Raw genomic sequence first — 18,266 nt, 5'->3', positions numbered from 1 at the left:
ACTATACATTCATAAACCTAATCTTGAATTTATAGCACGTGTTAAATGGTGAGGAACAAATGAAAGGTAAACAAATAAGAAAATGCTCTAAAGGTTTATAACTTTCTAAGTTAGAACTTGGTTACAACAAAAATGGTTTTAAATCCTAATACATATAAAAGTCCTTGACTTGTACAAAACAAATACACAATTAAACAAAATGAAGTTCTTACTCCATGTTCTCCCAAGCTGTTGCCTTGGCAGAGGCATACCATCTGCACCTGAAATGTTTTTCCCACATAGGGTGAGCCAAAACCCAGTAGAAATAATCCAACACAACATATGAATCTTAACAAAACTATAAGGGTAAAATGCACATACAATGCTCATGACAAGATATTTTATATCTCTTTCAAATCATGTCATGCCAGGTTTATATTACTATTCATGAAACACTTTCATTTTTATGGAAAATCAGTTTGTGAATACAACTCTGTGAATTTCTAAGTACGTGTCTGCTAGCAGGCTATACAAGTACTACTTTTTTGTCATTTTTACCAGTATTAACCAGAAGGTCAGACACCTATTCGCGCGGGTTTCTAGTATTTTACCAAGGACACACATGCCAACCTATCATAGTAACTACACCCTCTACCCAGATTCACCAAGTATTCACTATTTTGTCAAAACAATGTAATTATTACAAATGTGTAAATGTATAACAGTGCTTGATGCAACGGATGAGAAGTAGTTTTCATTCTTCTAGTCCTCATGCAATTTTTACAATAATCATAACTATTCTTCACCAATAGGCAAAAACAGATATCTCTAAACAGATAAAATTATTTCCATAAAGATAAACTTTCTAAATTTTGAGATACCCAACTCCACCATCTTAATCAATAACAATTAAATTCCATATTTCCAACATCTATATCATTATTTATACAAAAATCAACATTGACCTCTCCTTCAAAATCACTTCAAAATTTTAAAATCAACAATGTTGTCATCTCTATACCTTATTTCTAACGCTACAATCATTTCCATGAAAACATTTGAAAACCTTTTTTTTTAGTTTCGAACCCAAAATCCAAGATTTGTTCAAAAGTCCATTTCTTTCCCAAACAAATAGATAAGTTAAAACTCATAAAGAGGCGCAAAAAATCCCTACCCCAAGCTTAGAAGGGTGAAAGAGAAGAACTTGGAAAAAACTCGACGTCAACAAAATCATGAACCATTCGGATCAAAGGAAAGCTCTTGATGCGATCTACACTTTATCTCAAGGGATCAAGGTGAGAAGACGTCTCTAGGTGAGTAGATCTAAGGCTTTAAGTGAGAAAAAGTGAATGTTGTGAGATAGAGAGAGAGTTACCGGTGAAAGAGCGAAAAAGAGAAACAACTTATGAGAAAAGAAGACTTTGGGTCTATATATAGTGACTATGTATTGGTAGAATAGTAGTTCTAAGGTCAAATGAAAGAATAAGTCAAAAATTCTCAAAAAGTAGGGCCCAAGCCGAACAAAATCTAGAAAAAGAGTCACAAGGGTCGACCCCTGCGATAGTGGTGTCAACCCTCAAGAAGAAAAACTGAAACACTTGTGTTAGGCATCAGGCAACGTGTCGACCCTTAGACTCAAGGTGTTGACACTAAATTTCAGCAAACAAACCCCAGATTCTGCAATAGACAAGGTTCGTCCTTTCCAGATTAGTGTCGACTCTTAAGGCCAACAAAAAGAAGTAAGTGTTAACACCACCAAGGTTGGTGTTGGGGTGTAATTTTGGCTTGCGGCCCGTGAACGGCCCGATGTGGGCTCGGCCCATTAAGGCCCGTTTAGGCCCGAGCCCAAGTCTAGCCCGAGGCCTTGGGCCAGGGCCTAGGCCATCGTTTTGAAGCCCGGCCCGGCCCGCCCGAGGCCCAGTGTTATTTTTAATGGAAAATAATAAAATTTTGGTAGAAAAAATTTAAAAAAATAAAAAAATTTGTTTCGGCTTGCCCAAAGCCCGAGCCCAGGGGCCCGGCCCGAGGCTCGGCCAACTGGCCCGTCCATAGCCCGAATACCCCTAGGCCTGGGTTTGGGCCTGTACCTAGTTTTTTGGCCCGTGGGCCAGGCTGGGCCGGCCCGATTTTTTGGTGAGAGCCGACAAGGCTCGACATGGGTCTGGCCCGGCCAAAATTACACCCTTAGTTGGTGTCGACCCTAAATTTCAATAGCCACCTAGGGACATAGTAGCAAGAAAGTGTCGACACCTCCCAGACTGGTGTCAACTCTTGGAACAGAACAAGGCAAGGAAAAAGAAGACAGTGTCGACACTAACAAGGGTAATGTCGACCTCTGAAGCCAAAACTAATATGAGGAGAAAGGAACGACCATCATGAATATGATTTCCTAGATTCAAAGGTAATAAATAGTTTAGGTCTAAATTAAGTTCGCTATATCCATATAGTCTCATATTTTTTCTTGTGATTTATTTAGTTTTTTTGGATGTATAATGACTTATTCGCCCGCTGCATTGGAGTCACATTTAGAAAAAGTACACTAAGGAGTTTTTTAGTGTCACATCATACCCGCCACATTGGAGTATCACATTTGGAAAAGTACAAAAAAAAGTTTTTAATTTTTTTACAGTGTCACATCATACCCACGAAGTTGGAGTGTCATATGTCACATTTGAAAAAAGTACGCTAATTTTTTTTTTTAAAGTGTCATATCATACCTGCTACATTGTCATATTTGAGAAAAGTATACTAAGAATTTTGTTATTTTTTTTAGAGTATCACATCATACCGGTCACGTTGTTATATTTGAGAAAAGTATACTAAGAAGTTTTTGTGACATACCTGCCACGTTGTCACATTTGGAAGAAATACACTAAGGAGTTTTTAGTTTTTTTGGAGTATTACCTCATACCCGCTACATTATCACATTTGGAAAAATTACAATAAAGAGTGTTTATTTTTTTTGAGTAAAAGTTTTGGAATGTCACATCATACTTGTCACATTTTCACATTTGAAAAAAGTATATTAAGAAATTTTTATTTTTGTAGAGTGTCATATCATTTGAGTCTCACATTAATATGTGCTACATTAGAGTATCACATCATATCTGTTACATTAATAAAAGAGTATAGTTGTCCACCAAAACACTATCAAAATAAAAAATAGGACTATATGGAAAGAAACTCTCTACTAATATAACTTAATAGATCTATAGAAAAAATTTGGAACTAATTGGAATATTTGTTTTTGATATAGGATTTATTGATAAATATCCTTTTAAAAAATTATAAAATGTGTGACATACCTTTAAAATTAATAAATATTAGTCATAATTAAAATAAATTTGGTCAATAAATATATATATTTTAAATTTTTTTGAAGCATTGTTAAACAAAATTTGAAAAAAAATATTAGAGATCTTAAAAAATTTACTAATTTTTTTATTAAATATTTCTGAGTATAAGATTCATATCATATAAGTCTCACCCATGTAAAATATTAATAAAAAATTTGATAAAATGTTTTGCCCCTCTAACTTCACATTTCCTGTCTAAAAACAAAAAAACTTTACTCAAATTTGAAACGGCTGAGATGTGAAGTGGGCCCAATATCAGATACCAACTAACTGTATAGTGCATGTTGGCCACGTGGACTGTGATCACGTGAAGACTGAAGAGAAGAGAAGACCATTTCAAACCTCACAGGAAGCCTGATAAATCAAACATGAAAGAGAAAATAAGAGAACCTGCAACAGCCGGTCACCATCCACAACCCTTGATTAATACCTCTGGATGGTGACTCTATACATTTGGGCCCACTGCTTATGAAATGTGACAGCTACTCTCCCTCTTGCCAACATTGGGTTGGTTTAGAAAGTTAGTTTTTTTTTTTTTTATTTTAATTTGGAATTAAAAGTTTTGTTTATGATAAATTTTTTTAATTTTTACAAAAAAAAATAAAATAATTATAATTTAAATGTGATATTTTATCTTATTAAATTAAAAAATTTATTTTATCTTTTTATACTTATTTTAACTAATTTTTTTTTTATTTTCACTTATGCCAAATGAAGGCTCTCAATCCCCATCCCTCCACATAAACTGTCACATAACTTTAATTTTAAAAAATAATAATTATAAAATTGTGCATAATTTTTTTTAATACATACGATGAGTTTCACATCTAATTTGAATAAATATTAAATATTATTATAATATTACATGACGATAATACCTTCTAATAAATATTATTAATTTGTAATAAAAATCATAATAATATTATTAAATTAATGAGAGATAAAAAATTGTCTACTTAATCCCTTAATAGAGGGGTTGGTTAATAAAATTAGTTTATACTAATCATGTAGTCCAACACCGGTCAAATTACTTAGGGGGTATTATTGTTATAAAAAATATATATTAATTATATGATTTAAGTTATTTAAATTTTAAAATGATATTTTTATCCACCATATAAAGTTTCAAATATTACTAATTTGTATAATCATTTGACCTCTCATGAAAAATTTAACATTATATCCATCATATAATGTTAAATTTCATGAAAAAATATAATATTTTTTTTTATAAAATTTATTCAATTTTAAATTACACATATAATAAAATATTACAAATTAATTAAAATATGAATAATTTTTATAAAATTTTTCACAATATATATATATATATATATTTTTATCAAACCTAACATTGTTAGGAAAAGAATAATATAGAGAAAAAAATTTGTGATAGTGGACCACTTTTACCCTCTATAGCCTGTAACCCCCGTGCGTTACAGGTCTTAGCCGGTCGCCAAGTCCCTATAAATTGCCACCTTCTCACACTGTTCCATTGCACCTCACCATACATACAGTTCTTAGTTTCTCTCTCTCTCTCTCTCTCTCTCTCACAGCTATCATCTTCTGTTTTGATTCTTTTGAATGATCGACTGATATATATTCAGATACAATATTCACACACACATCTTCTGTTTCGTGCATGTGTATGCTATATATACAAATCTATATATAGAGTCACTGTATCAGTTGTTTGAAACATATATAGCGTATATATATATATATATGTGAATGCTGGTAATAGCTTTCTGCATGATATATTGCATACATGCATGCAGTGTCATTCTAATGCATTTGTCTTGGTTGTCCTTTACAGTGATGCTATTTTATTATATATATATATACACTATTAAATATAGTTTACAATTAAATTTATAAGTTTTGTAACATTTTTAATTTCCTTCTAAAATTGCCAACACAAGCAGTTATGCTACAAAATTGCATCAGTTTTATGTATTTCTCTGGGCAAATTCCTAAATCTATGTGGTCAGGTTCGAATGGTGACAAGAAAATAAAATTTCTGAGTTGTGAATTTATCTGGGTTGAGTGATTTGGAGAGGGGAAATTTCAACACACTAGAAGAAGTTGATTAGTGAAAGTAATTGTCCTGGCCTTTTTGGGGTATGTAAGAGCATGGCGAAGGAACAGGTGGCTCTTCAGGTTCTTTGTGACCCTCCATCAGCTTTCTTTGAATTTTCTGTCCAGAGAAATTTTGTCTAGAGAAATTCTAGGAATTTCACTGGAATCACCCAAAGAATTTCTCTGAGAAAATTTACATAGTGGCCAAAATCCCAGAGAATTTATCTCCAGAGAAAATGGGTTGGCCAAGAAGTGGCTTTGATTCCACGCTTTTCCAATGGGTAGTGTAAGACAACAGCATCAAAGAATTTCTCTGAAGCAGAGCACTAGTTCAACCTAGAGAAAATTGAGTCTAAACCAAAGAATTTCTCTGGACCAACTCAATTTTCTTTGGTTTGTCTAGTTTGGAGAGAATTTCTCTGGTTTTGGACCAGAGAAATTTGTGCGTTTGTAGGTTTGTTAGACATGGGTTTAATTGTAGTTAATAGAGTCAGAGAAATTTGTGAAGTCAGAGAAATTTCCTAAATAGCCATACAAATTTTCTCTCCACAAATTTCTCTGGATTTCTTTGGTACTCAGAGAAATTTCAATTTTCTCTGGAACTGAAATTTCTCTGGATTTCAATTTTCTCTGGAGAGAATTTCTCTGGGACTGAAATTTCTCTGGATCCTGTTGAGGGACCTTAGACATCATTTAAATATTTGATATCCTTTATAATATAAAGTCTTAATATCAGGGACCTTAAAAAAAATTCCCCTTTAAATTACACATATAATAAAATATTACAAATTAATTAAAATATGAATAATTTTTATAAAATTTTTAACAATATATATATATATTTTTTATCAAACCTAACATTGTTAGGAAAAGAATAATATAGAGAAAAAAATTTGTGATAGTGGACCACCTTTACCCTCTATAGCCTGTAACCCCCGTGCGTTACAGGTCTTAGCCGGTCGCCAAGTCCCTATAAATTGCAACCTTCTCACCACTGTTCCATTGCACCTCACCATACATACAGTTCTTAGTTTCTCTCTCTCTCTCTCTCAGCTATCATCTTCTGTTTTGATTCTTTTGAATGATCGACTGATATGTATTCAGATACAATATTCACACACACATCTTCTGTTTCGTGCATGTGTATGCTATATATACAAATCTATATATAGAGTCACTGTATCAGTTGTTTGAAACATATATAGCGTATATATATATATATATATGTGAATGCTGGTAATAGCTTTCTGCATGATATATTGCATACATGCATGCAGTGTCATTCTAATGCATTTGTCTTGGTTGTCCTTTACAGTGATGCTTTTTTATTATATATATATACACTATTAAATATAGTTTACAATTAAATTTATAAGTTTTGTAACATTTTTAATTTCCTTCTAAAATTGCAAACACAAGCAGTTATGCTACAAAATTGCATCAGTTTTATGTATTTACTTATTTTTAAATTTTTTTTTTTTGTGACTGTTTTAGTTGTAGATTTCATAGCACAAAGACAATCGTGTGTATCCATAACCACTAATGTGTATACATATATGTGATCAAAGAGAGCAATGTAATGTTGTGCAATGACATGGAGGGTGAATAAGAGAGATGGGTTTCGAGAGAAATGTTGACAGAAGAGAGAGAGCACAACCCGCCATCAGCTAAAGAAAATCTTTACGTGTTGTGGGAGTGTGCTCTTTCTTCTTCTGTCATCATCTTTGAAACTCTGTCTCAACATTTGATCACCACCGTCAGATCCTGATCAAACAGCCCTTTGATTGTGAGATCGATGTAAGATCTCTAATCTAATCCCTCCAAATTAAGTTGTTATACTTGTTTATGATTTATTATAATGTGCATGAAAGATGATAAAACCAGTTTATTTAGTCATCCACTAGAATATCTTTTTAATAAATTGGAAAAAAAAAAAGAAGAAAAAAAAAAGCAGAAAAATTTAATTAGAATCTCCTTGTCTTGTTTCATATAATCTAGTTTTCTAATTTTTTAATATATATGTGAAGATTCTTGCTACATACATAGAAATAGAATTTAGAATGAGACATTTTATATCTGCCTTCTTAGCATTAGTATATGAAACATGGTACAATGACTTGATGAGAGGGACATGAATCCTATATTGAAAGGAGAAAGGAAAGAAGATGGCTTAATGGAACACAGAAAAGAGCCGAAGGATACAGGAGAATGGACTTTATGTTTGAACTCCACTTTATTACTTTTGAGGACAATAATACTATAGAATAATGTTTCGGACTACTAAAACAACAGTTTTAAAGCTGTACAAATGAGGTGGCAATGCTGTGATTCCCACCTTGATGTGATATTTTGGCTTAATTTTTATTTTTATTTTTTTTGTTTTGTGATGGTGCCAGCTCAGTAGAACTCTTTTAGAGCTCTACTTTTAAAGCTATTAATCATCACTGTAATACCATATGCATAAAAATTCTCAGTGCTATTGCAAATAACTTGTCAGGATGGCGTCTATCATCAAATTCATGCCACCTGGTCCTTAAGCATGCAAAAGGGCCGGACCGGTGGTTATTTATCAGGCGAGAAAAAGTAAGCATCTGATTAGATTAATCAAGAGATAGTGGTTCGGTGTTCAATATATATTTTTTTGAAGTTAGACAAACCTGACAAATGACGATTATTTTATCTCTTAATAAAGGGGCTTTGGAACCCAAGCTTGCTTTATTATTAGAAAAAGAGGGTATTCCCGACAGAATTGACATTTCGCTCTATTATTATTTCCTATTATGCTCTATTTGCCTTTGATTAAGGAGAATGGACTTTGTGTGGACTCCACTTTATTATCTTTCATGACAATAATACTACATGCACAAAAGTTCTCACACGAAGGTGAGATTCACACATGTGGAATCTATATAGGACTCAGCTTCACGTAAGTTTCTGTTCTCTATGTAGATAGTATTTCCCAAAGTTTCAGTTTATAAATTGTCTATGAGATTCAAGGTTGCTGATCAAGGGCACGGTCTTGTTGCTTTTTAAGATTGTACTGCTGCTTCCAACCGTCAACGTGGCACCGCTAAAAAGTATCCACCAGTCTAACTCGCAACATGTACTCGACATTTGGCCTCCTCGCCGTGTCCACCATTGTTCTCTACATCAGCTTCTTAGAATGGGTTTATATACATATGTGAAAATAAAAATTTACAGATTCATTACACTAACAAAGTTTCTTCTCTGTTTTCACATGAAAGTTCTCTCATCCAATTTCATTAGATTGCCAGTTCAACATAAATCTTTTTAATCGTCCCTTTGGTGAAAGAGAAAACAAATTTGTAATTTTAATAATGGTTCAGTTTATAATAATCTTTACATCTTTCCTTAGAAAATCCAAGATGACCCGAATCCTTCTTTCATTGCTTTTGGGTACCGTCTTTCTTTAAATCCCCTTGATAGAGATCTTTGAAAATTAATTACAAAGTTGTGGAAAAGTATATGAATTTACCTTTCAATGTATGTAAAATTTATTACAAATTTAAAAATAACTTTTTAAACCCCAATGAGGTGAAATTCCCCCATTTTATTTTCTCATAATGATTAATTTGATAAAATTTTGACATCAAATAGTGATGGTGATGGAGTGTTAATGGTGCTTGCAGTGTTGATGACCGGAAGCAATAGCACAATTTTAAATCGCAGCAAAACCGCGCCCACTGCTCAAGGCCAGTGCCATATCATTGTGAATGTTCTGTGGGAAAGCACATTGATGGAACTGAGAGGGGAGATTGGTACTATAGATCTCACATCTGTGTGATAATGTGATGAGAGAGGGGTGTACACTGTGATGATGTTACACAGAATACTAAAAATCTTGTTTCTGGGAAGCTGATAACCAAAGTTTTATCTCAATGATTCTCTCTCTTTTGGCAGTGTCTTGCCCTTGTGTAACTTGTATAGATATCCCCTTTGTGGATGAGTATATGTATGTATTTCTAATCAATCACTTTAAGGAACTTGTATCCCCTATTTGGTTGTGTTTTTGTTTAATGTTTCGATTTTTCAATTAACATAGAATACACAAGTTTGGCCAACTGTTTCAGAAAATTATATTATTTTTAGAGAAATCAAAATGATGTTGAAAAATTTAAGAAATGATTTCATTGATATGTCCGTTGCCTTGCTGCTTTTGGGAGCGGGTCATGCATGAGAATAGGAACTGTTGAACTGCTGCCTCCAGAATAGTAATTAGTTGGAGATTATTTTCAATAATGGCTGTACTGGTTGCTTATGCTTCCACAATTTGTGCCTCGTTTTTATTTATGGTTGTTACATCTTGTAGTTGGTGTGTTCTCATTTGCCTTATAAATGCCTGGGGACTTTTGGAATAAAAAAGGTAGTTAGTTACAGTCTCAAAAACCTCTCTCTCTCTCACTCCAGTCTCTGTTCTTCTAAGCCTCTGTTCTCTTCGTATACAAAATTCATATTATTTGGTATCAGAGCCGGGTTACATGGATACGCGGGCCAAAAGCAACGCTGAGTTTCGTAGTGAAGTCAACGAAGCATTAGCTCGTCATGAATCCAACTTCGACCAAATCCACGGCACCCTCCAAACTGTTTTGACAGAACTCCAGACCATGCGAGTCTCGCAGAATACCCCTTCCATCGATAACCCATTTGCCCCAGCCGAAACCTCCCATAACCAACCCCTTTCCACTACCCACAACACTCCAGACCGAAATCGCAACAACACCCCAGACCGAAACCACACACACTTGAAGCTATCATTTCCTAAATTCAACGGAGACGATCCGACGGGCTGGATCTTTATGGCTGAACAATACTTTGATTTCAAGAGTGTTGCTCCTGACCAACAAGTTCAGCTTGCTTCTTTTCACTTCGAAGGCATAGCTCTCCAGTGGCTTCGATGGCTAACCAAGTTCAGAGGTCCATTAACTTGGAACGAGCTAACCAAGGCCCTTTTGCTCCGCTTCGGTCCCACCGATTATGAGGATCCCTCAGAAGCCTTGACTTGCCTCAAACAAACTTCGACAGTGGCTACCTATCAAGAAGCCTTCGAGATGCTCTCACATCGTGTTGATGGGTTGCCTGAAAATTACTTGATTGGGTGTTTCATTATGGGACTTCGTGACGACATACGCCTGGATGTCAAACTCAAGCAACCCCGCACCTTGACCGACACCATTGGAGCGGCACAGCTAATTGAAGAGCGCAATGCTCTACAAAAAAAAAGGGAATAGCTCCTTTCGTCCTCAAGTGGCAGCCTTCATCTCACGGTCTTCTCCAAACAACACAGCCGGTGTTCTAGGACCTCCAGCCACATCGAAGGTGGGTCAAACCTCAGCCAATGCTCCAGTTCCAGTCTGACGAATTACCAGCCAAGAGGCACGCGAACGTCGCGAAAAAGGACTGTGCTATTATTACGATGAGAAATTCACTCCGGGTCATCGCTGTCAAAGACCCCAGTTGTTTATGATTGAAGAGTCACTAATCCTTGAACCTACAGTTGCCATGGACCCTCCCGAAGAACCCGATATGGCCGAGCTCCTCCCTGAAATCTCATTCCATGCAATAGCTGGGACGACACATCCTCAAACATTCCGGGTGGTAGGCAAATTACAAAGTAAAGTAGTGACTGTCCTCATTGACGGGGGAAGCACCCACAATTTCATTGATCAAGCCATAGTCACGAAATTCGGGTTGCCCGTAGCACGCGATCAAAAGTTGCAAGTAATGGTAGCCAATCGGGACAAAATCAACTGCGATGGACAATGCCTTGGGCTCACCCTCCTCATCCAAGACTTTCCAATTCATGCAGATTTTTATGTTTTACCTGCAGCGGCCTGTCAAGTGGTCTTGGGAGTTCAGTGGTTGGCCACCCTGGGTCCGATCGAGACTGATTACAGCCGTCTCACAATGTCCTTCCAGCAATGAGGAAAAGCTTGTATGTTTCAAGGCCTTAAGCAACCTACACCCACTGCCTTGAGTGATAAGGAACTACTCCACCTCAATGGCACAACCTTATTCTTTCAATTCATTCCAAGCCATGAACCAACTTCAGACAAGGACCACCCCCCCGACCTCACCCAAATCCTTACTGAGTTTGAGCATGTCTTTGCCGTCCCCAATACCTCGCCACCAATACGAACCCATGATAACCACATACCATTACAACCAAATCAAGAACCACTGAGCGTCCGACCCTACCGATATCCTTATTATCAAAAAGCAGAAATTGAAAGGATGGTGAAGGAATTTCTTGACTCAGGTTTGATTCGGCCCAGTACCAACCCATTTTTTTCACCTGTGTTGCTCGTCAAAAAAGCGGATGGAGGTTGGCAGTTTTGTGTTGATTATCGAGCTCTCAACAATATTACAATCAAAGACAAGTACCCGATCCCGATCATAGATGAACTCCTCGACGAATTACATGGGTCTAGGTATTTTTCGAAACTTGACCTTCGCGCCGGATACCGTCAAATACGGGTTCAAGAGGCTGATATACACAAAACTGCTTTTCGCACACATGACGGACATTATGAATTTGTTGTTTTGCCCTTTGGCCTTACAAATGCCCCCTCCACCTTCCAGAGTTTGATGAACGACTTGCTACGACCTTACTTGAGGAAATTTGTTCTGGTCTTCTTTGATGATATCTTGGTGTACAGCAAAAATTAGGTTGATCACCTCGGGCACCTCCGTGCAGTCCTTCTTGTTTTATCCAGCAATCAGTTGTTTGCCAAACAATTTAAATGTTGTTTTGGCGTGTTACAGGTGGCATATTTGGGACACCTCATTTCATTTGCAGGGGTGGCCGTTGATCCCGGCAAGATTAGTTCAGTTCTCGAGTGGCCAACTCCCACTTTCACCCGAGGTGTTCGCGGCTTCCTTGGCTTAGCCGGATACTACCGAAAATTTATTAGTGGATTTGGAGGGATCGCTGCGCCTCTCACTCGCTTATTATCCAAAGATGGGTTCCATTGGACTTCTGAGACCACCGCCGCCTTCTCACAACTCAAACAGGCCCTCACATCTCCTCTAGTCCTGCGTTTACCAGATTTTTCACAATCCTTTGTGATTGAGTGCGATGCTTGTGGGGTGGGCATTGGGGCTATTTTGTCACAACAAGACCATCCTGTAGCCTACTTCAGTGAAGCTCTCAAATCGTCGGCCTTAGCTCTATCGACCTACGAGAAGGAGATGCTAGCAATAGTGAAGGCCATCCGCAAGTGGAGACCATATTTAATCAGTAAACCTTTCATTGTTCGGACGGATCAGAGGAGTTTAAAATATTTGCTAGAGCAACGGATCACGACACCGGCACAAACACGGTGGTTACCAAAGATCCTTGGCTATGATTATGTCATTGAGTACAAGAAAGGAAGAGAGAATTGTGGTGCGGATGCTCTCTCACGGGTTGGCGAACTAGAGTTCCTCGCCGTGCCCCTGCCCGTTGCCGATTGGTGGGCCACACTCCAATGTGAGGTAGCCAACGATCCATTCTATAGTCAATTTCTGGAATCAATTCCATCACATCTCCAGCCGCAATACTTTTTACGTGATGGGGTTCTTTTCAAAGGAGAGTGCATTTATTTAAGTCCTACTTCGCCACTACTTCCAGCAATTTTGTCAACACATCACTCGTCACCAAGTGGTGGACATTTTGTCTATCATAAAACATTGAGTCGCATTAACACAAGCTTTACTTGGCCTCACATGCGAATTGCAATCAAGGAATACATCAAAAATTGCGATGTCTGTCAACGATGCAAATCTAATTGCTTGCGACCCGCTGGCTTATTACAACCATTGCCAATACCAGCCAAAGTATGGACTGACATTTCCATGGATTTCGTAGAAGGGTTGCCGCTGTTCCACGGTAAAACTGTCATCATGGTGGTTGTGGATCGCTTGACCAAATATGCACATTTTATTCCACTCAAGCACCCATTTACTGCCATCATTGTGGCTAAAACCTTTATCGAACAAATTGTTCGACTTCATGGCATGCCGACATCCACTGTAAGTGACCGAGATAAAATCTTTATGAGTTTATTTTGGAAAACTTTATTTTAGATCCAAAGTACAGATCTTTGCATGAGTTCTAGTTATCACCCACAAACCGATGGTCAAACGGAAGTGGTTAATCGCACGCTCGAGCAGTATCTTCGGTGCTTCACACATGGGTAGCCAAGAAAATGGATGGACTGGGTTGCATGGGCTGAATATAGCTACAACACTTCCACTCACTCATCTACCAAAATTTCCCTTTTCGAGGCCGTGTACGGGTTACCTCCACCCACTTTACTTTCTTACATTCCAGGCACAACAAAAGTTTAGGCCGTTGACGATCTCTTGTACAACCGAGATGACATCCTTAGGGCATTACGTCGTAACTTGACGGTCGCTCGTGACCGAATGAAATCCCAGGCTGACCGACATCGACGAGAGCTTGTTTTTGAGGTCGGTGATTTTGTGTACCTCAAACTCCAACCATACCGACAGAAATCAGTGGCTTTTCGCAGCTCTATGAAGCTCTCACCTCGGTTCTTTGGTCCTTATAAGGTTCTTGCTAGAATTGGTCCAGTGGCGTACAAGCTCGAGCTGCCAGAGGGTTCCCAAATCCACAATGTTTTTCATGTTACTCTTCTCAAGAAACACGACGGTCCCACCACCATTGTTTCCCATCAACTTCCGCCAGTTTTGGACACATTCGAGATCCTTCCTCAACCTGAAGTCGTGTTGGACCCTCGTATTGTTCAAAAGGGACGTTACCACCCCAAAATCGAGATTTTGGTTAAATGGATTGGGGCGCCAATTGAGGATGCAACCTGGGAGAATCGTTGGCGTTTTTTGAAGACTTACCCTGCCTTTATCCTTGCGGACAAGGATAATTCCAGGGAGGAGGAATGATATATCCGTTCCCTTGCTGCTTTTGGGAGTGGGTCATGCATGAGAATAGGAACTGTTGAACTGCTGCCTCCAGAATAGTAATTAGTTGGAGATTATTTTCAATAATGGTTGTAATGGTTGCTTATGCTTCCACAATTCGTGCCACGTTTTTATTTATGGTTGTTACATCTTGTAGTTGGTGTGTTCTCATTTGCCTTATAAATGCCTGCGGACTTTTGGAATAAAAAAGGCAGTTAGTTATAGTCTCAAAAACCTCTCTCTCTCTCACTCCCGTCTCTGTTCTTCTAAGCCTCGGTTCTCTTCTTATACAAAATTCATATTATTCATCCAAATTATAAGAAAGCTACTAAAAAACATTGCGCATCTAGGCTTCAAACCCATGTTCTTTTTATTTTTGGCTTAATTGTAATTTGCACTTGCATAAAAAATAGTTTATTCCGAGAGAATAGTATTTTAGCCAATTTTGTTCCTATCCCAAAATAAGCTTTTGTCAAACCTCTCTTGCAACAAAATAATCCCATAAGTCTATAGTACATTTTGTTTAAAAAGTGTATGGTACATAGAAAATCAATGGTTCAGATTGAGCCACATTATTAAAAGTGACCTGGTAAGCAGGTCACTTTTTATAGTTATGAGCCAAAATCATATTTGTTCATAACTAGAATCAAATTAATCATAACTTAGTTATGATCTCTCACCACATATCTCATAGCCACATCTCATAACCAGCACCATTTTGTTGATAACCAATATCACATATTTTATAACTACAATCACATATCTCATAACTACATCTCATAACCAATATCCTTTAGCTCATAATCACACAACTTTTATCATAACCAATATCACATATCTCATAACATTAATCACATATCTCATAACTACTACTCATATAGCTCATAACCACATCTTATAAACCAATCCCCCTTTGACTCATAACCAACATTACATATTTCATAATCAACACCCTTTTGCTCATAACCACATCACTTTGATCATAACCAATATCACATATCTTATAATTAATAATCACATATCTCATAACCAAACACTCTTTTGACTCATAACTACGCCACTTTGCTCATAACCAAAATCACATACCTCATAAACAACAATCATATATCTCATAACCATTACCCACATATCTCATAACCAACACTCTTTGACTCATAACTAACATCACATATATCATAACCACTAATCACATATCTCATAACACCCTTTGGCTCATAGTCACACCACTTTAATCATAATTAACATCACATATCTCATAACCATTAGTCATATAATCACATATCTCATAACCAAACACTCTTTTGACTCATAACTACACCACTTTGCTCATAACCAAAATCACATATCTCATAAACAACAATCATATATCTCATAACCATTACCCACATATCTCATAACCAACACTCTTTGGCTCATAACTAACATCACATATATCATAGCCACTGATCATATATCTCATAACACCCTTTGGCTCATAGTCACACCACTTTGATCATAATTAACATCACATATCTCATAACCATTAGTCATATATCTCATAATCAATACTCTTTGGCTCATAACCATACCACTTTACTTATAACCACTAATCACATATCTCATAACCAACATTCTTTGGCTCATAACCACACCACTTTACTCATAACCACTAATCACATATCTTTGGCTCATAACCACACCACTTTACTCATAACCACTAATCACATATCTCATAACACATCTCATAACCAATACCTTTTGGCTCGTAACCATACCATTTTGATCATAACCACCATCACATATCTCATAACCACATCTTATAACTAACATTATTTTCACCCATAACCCCTAACTTCGATCATAACCAACTCAAAACCACTAACCACATATCTCATAACGAACTTTGATCACATATCTCTATTTTAGATTTATTTTAGTCGTAGTATCTACTAAATACAATAAAAAGGGTAATATACAAACAATATACATTTTAAAATATCTATATACACATAGACATACATATAAATAATTTGACGAAATTTTAACAAAAAATGTGTTGAAAAATTTTATCTACAATTTGATTTTATTTATTTCTTAAATTTACTCTTTCAACCTCAATGATTTTACTAAATCATTGTGCTCTTAAATTTTTTTCCAAACTTTTCCTCTTTTATTTCCCCGTTCTATTTTCTGTCCCTCGATTTGTCCTAGTTGTGCGTCAGCTCTCTCTATTTCTTACTCAAACTCCTCTATTTCGCTCAAATTATCAAATGACCAACATTGATAGTTCTTTCTCGCTGGATTTTTACTCTTTCAACCTCAATCGTCTCTCTCTACTCCTGTGTCTCTGTACAAGATCCTTGAGCTCGTTATTGCTCTCTCTGTCCACTTCAACTATATTGATAGTGATATTTCTATGTTTACTAAATGCATCTATCTCGAAACTCTAGTTCCTTCACATTAATGTCATGCATACACAAACCTTTGGACCAAGTATTGATTTAAAAGGTTTTGTTGTTTTCAATTTGTACACACATATGTGTTCTATAACTGTTGGAAAATGATTTTGGGCATATATAACTAGTGGTGTGTGGTCGCTCGATGAGTGTGTAATAAAAATAAAATTTTTGATTGGAATATAATTTTAATTACTTGCAGGACACATGTTAGTTACAAGTGATAATTATGCGAGGTTATTTTGAATAAATAAAAAAATTGTGACATTACACTAGGGGTGGCCATCGGCTCAATGGCCCGTTCAACCCAGGCCAATATTTTTAGGATTTGAAAAAATTATTTTGCCTATAGTACTGGGCTGGGTTGAAATTTTGCACCCATTTAATATTCGAGTAAAGCTGCAGATAGAGTTACAACCAAGTTCATTTATTTATATAAATAGTAATTATAATTTTATAACATTTTAATTATAAGACAAAGTAAAAATATATATAAGACAAAAAAAAAAAAAACATATATATAATTTTTTGTATGAATTAAATTAAAACACTTGTTAAAAATCATTTTCATTTTACCATTTCATTTTATTAACATTCTGAATTCAATGATATATAAAAAGATTTAAATAATTTAATATACATTCAAGAAAATAATAGTTTACATTTATTGGATTAAGTGACCGGACTTGGAATTTGAACTTTTTTAGGATTGGGTTTGAGATGGTTAGATTAGTCTCGATGTCAAATTGAGTTTGGGATGACACATATCCTAACTATTCCTCTTTTTCTTTTCTTGTTATATTTTATTTCCCTCGATTTGTCTTAGTTGTGCCTCAGCTTTCTCTATTTCTCACTCAGACTCCTCTATTTTGCTCAGATTATCGAATGATCAACACTGGTAGTTTTTTCTCGCTGGATTCTTGCTCTCTCAACCTCGATCACCTCTCTCTACTCCTGTGTCTCTACACTAGTGAGAGGGTAATTTTGGTGAAAATTGGGCCGAGCTATGAGATTGACATTATGGCCTCAGTATAAAGGGCCGAAGTGAAATGGCCATGGAAGATACTCCGGTCGTGCGATATTTTGGAGTTAGTCCGGTCGTAAGGCTGCGGAGATAGTCCGGTCCGACGTAAGAACGAAGTTACTTCGGTCCGGAAGCAACTTGAAGTTAGACCGGTCTTGGAGTTATACCGGTCGCGAATCGTTAGTTCGGTCTAAACCGTGCCATGTACAGTGCATGAGAAGTCGACATAAGAAAAGTAAAAGGAAGAACTAGTTCGGCTCATTCTACAACTATGCTTAGTCGTGTTTACTTCGGTCGAATTAGAGATCGACCATGATACAACCATCTCACTTGGTTTAAGCAGTGAGGGGGGTGTTGAAGGATAAGCATTGTCTTTCAGGAGTATGAATCCTGGGAGGACTCTGCATGGAGGAGTAGAAGTCCTACTAGGATTGTGCCACACGAAACCTATAA

This window comes from Camellia sinensis, chromosome 8 (assembly GCF_055761805.1).
Source record: "Camellia sinensis isolate YWXY chromosome 8, ASM5576180v1, whole genome shotgun sequence".
Lineage (NCBI taxonomy): Eukaryota > Viridiplantae > Streptophyta > Magnoliopsida > Ericales > Theaceae > Camellia > Camellia sinensis.
This window is presented reverse-complemented; position numbering follows the sequence as displayed.